The sequence below is a fragment of the Protopterus annectens genome, chromosome 4.part1 (genome assembly GCF_019279795.1).
Source record: "Protopterus annectens isolate FY-2018-M chromosome 4.part1, PAN1.0, whole genome shotgun sequence".
NCBI lineage: Eukaryota > Metazoa > Chordata > Ceratodontiformes > Protopteridae > Protopterus > Protopterus annectens.
In genome coordinates, this window is record NC_056734.1 from 89941569 (window position 1) to 89944807 (window position 3239).

Here is a 3239-nt window from a genome sequence, read left to right on the forward strand (position 1 = left end):
ACACTTTAGATCCTTTAATGAGGATCTATTGGAGGTCAAGTCTGGTGCCAGCAGCAGCGGTAATTCCAGCTCCAATAGTGTATATTAAAGTTGCATCAGTTAAAAAGCTCGTAGTTGGATCTTGGGATCGGGCTGGCAGTCCGCCGCGAGGTGAGCTACTGCCTGTCCCAGCCCCTGCCTCTCGGCGCTCCCTCGATGCTCTTAACTGAGTGTCCCGGGTGTCCGAAGGGTTTACTTAGAAAAAATTAGAGTGTTCAAAGCAGGCCGGTTGCCTGAATACTTCAGCTAGGAATAATGGAATAGGACTCCGGTTCTATTTTGTTGGTTTTCGGAACTGGGGCCATGATTAATAGGGACAGCCGGGGGCATTCGTATTGTGCCACTAGAGGTGAAATTCTTGGACCGGCGCAAGAGGAACGAAGGCGAAAGCATTTGCCAAGAATGTTTTCATTAATCAAGAACGAAAGTCGGAGGTTCGAAGATGATCAGATACCATCGTAGTTCCGACCATAAACGATGCCGACTAGTGATCCAGCGGCATTATTCCCATGACCCGCCGGGTAGCTTCCGAGAAACCAAAGTCTTTGGGTTCTGGGGGAGTATGGTTGCAAAGCTGAAAATTAAAGGAATTGACGGAAGGGCAGCACCAGGAGTGGAGCTTGTGGCTTAATTTGACTCAACACGGGAAACCTCACCCGGCCCGGACACGGAAAGGATTGACAGATTGATAGCTCTTTCTCGATTCTGTGGGTGGTGGTGCATGGCTGTTCTTAGTTGGTGGAGCAATTTGTCTGGTTAATTCCGATAACGAACGAGACTCCGCCATGCTAACTAGTTATGTGGCCCCGTGCGGTCGTCCCCAACTTCTTAGAGGGACAAGTGGCTTTCAGCCACACGAGATTGAGCAATAACAGGTCTGTGATGCCCTTAGATGTCTGGGGCTGCACGCGTGCTACACTGAATGGATCAGCGTGTGTCTACCCTTGGCTGACAGGTCTGGGTAATCCGCTGAACCCCATTCGTGATAGGGACCGGAGATTGCAATTATTCCCCACAAACGAGGAATTCCCAGTAAGTGCGGGTCATAAGTTCACGTTGATTAAGTCCCTGCCCTTTGTACACACCGCCCGTCGCTACTACCGATTGGATGGTTTAGTGAGGTCCTTGGATTGGCCCTGCTGGAGTCGGTCATGGCCCCGGTGGTGCGCCGAGAAGATGATCTAGAGGAAGTAAAAGTCATAAAAAGGTTTCCATAGGTGAACTTGCAGAAGGATCATTAACGCAGAGGGTCCTGGGATGGCGCCGTCCCCGGGTACCAGGGCCTCTCACGCTCTGCTGCCCTGACTCTCTGTGCCTCTCTCTCTCTCTCTCTCTCTCTCTCTCTCGGACTCCCATCCCTCCACGCCCTCCAAGCCCGTGGCTCCCGGGGGGCAGGGAGAGGGGGAGCGAGCATGAGGGCAAGGGGTGGCATCCCCCCCTCGCTTCCTGGCGGCAGGAGGGAGGGGGGTCTGTCTGCATGGCGAGAGGCACGGGTGCCCCTCCACCACCACGAGGTGATGGCAGCGGGGGCGCACATGGCCAGGTGGCTCCCAGCGCGGCAGGGGGGTGGGAGTGGGCGATGTCCCGGCAGGGGGGGGCGGCGGCCTCCCCTCCGGCCATGCGGGGCCGCCCCGGGGGTGGCACAACAGAGTCCTCTCCCCTCGATGTCGGTCGCAGGTACCTGCGGAGGACATCCACGCGGGGCATCAGTTCAGAGACCCGGGAGGTCGGCGGTGCGGCCGCACGACAGCTGCCGTGGGACCAGTAACCCCTGTCTGGGCACCCACAATGATGTCAGTGAAACCTCGTGTGCTCGTCTCGAGGTGCGACGCCGGGTGGGCAGCGGTGCTCCCCAGTGAATGAGAAGCAGTACGACTCTGAGCGGTGGATCACTCAGTGCGTGATCGATGAAGAACGCAGCTAGCTGCAAGAACTAATGTGAATTGCAGGACACATTGATCATCGACATTTCAAACTCACTTTGCGGCCCCAGGATATTTCCGGGGCTACGCCTGTCTGAGGGTCGTCGTGCCTTCCAATGCCCCAGGGGGGTCATCTGGCCCCCGCAGAGGGCGTGGCTGGGGAGTCGAGGGAGTCTGCGGTGGGTCCCCCGTCCCCCCCAGGGAGAGACGCAGAAGGAGGAGATGAGTTCCCCCGCCACCCCGAGCCGGGAAGCCCATCCGAGGACGGGAGGAAGCAGGAGCGCATCAGGCCCGTCCCCCCAGAGGCTGTCAGTGGTAGCACCACTGGGCTGCCCTCCCGGGGTGGATCCCAATGTCGGCCCGCCCAGTTCCCGCACGCCGGGGCCGCGTCGGCCGTCCTCCTCTCGCCACCCAGAAGTCTGGCAGAGGGGGTGGTGGCGGGCGAGCGGGGTAGTTCCCGGGGAGGGGGGAGAGGATGGCCTGCCCATCTGCCCCTGCCATCCCAGGGGGCCCCCGCCATCCTGCCACCACCGCTCCCCCGCAACCCCGCTCTGTACGCGACCTCAGATCAGACGTGGCGACCCGCCAAATTTAAGCATATTACTAAGCGGAGGAAAAGAAACTAACCAGGAGTCCCTCAGTAACTGCGAGTGAAGAGGGAAGAGCCCAGCACCGAATCCCCGCCTGGGCGACGGGCGCTGGGAAATGTGGTGTACGGAAGTCCGTCTCCTCAGCGCGGCCCAGGGGGCCCAAGTCCTTGTGATCGAGGCTCAGCCGGCGGACGGTGTGAGGCAGGTGGCGGCCCCCGGTGCGTCGGGATCAGGTCTTCCTGGTTGTTTGTGAATGCAGCCCAAAGCTGGTGGTAAACTCCATCTAAGGCTAAACACCGGCACGAGACCGATAGTGGACAAGTACCGTAAGGGAAGGTTGAAAAGAACTTTGAAGAGAGAGTTCAAGAGGGCGTGAAACCGTTCAGAGGTAAACAGGTGGAGTCCGAGCGGTCCACCCGGAGAATTCAACCCGGCGACCACGCCGGCTACCCGGGTGAGGTGGATCCCCCCTCCCCCTCCAGGGGGGTGGGGGACCATCCCCGGGAACGTCGGCCGCTGTCAGGCACACTTCCTCCAAGGTGGGGCACCGCGACCGGCACAGGGTCGACCGGGAAGGCCGCGCGGAAGGTGGCTCCCCTCCCCGGAGGGGAGTGTTACAGCCCGTGGCATCAGCCGTCATCATGCCCCAGGGTCGTATGAGACGACCGCCACCACACCCTTCCCCTGC

General features: G+C 59.9%; 1 pseudogene; it reads left to right on the plus strand.

Annotated features, from left to right (window-relative positions):
- The first annotated feature begins 1912 nt into the window (after positions 1–1912).
- LOC122801481 lies at positions 1913–2065 on the plus strand (annotated as a pseudogene).
- The last annotated feature ends 1174 nt before the right edge of the window (positions 2066–3239 follow it).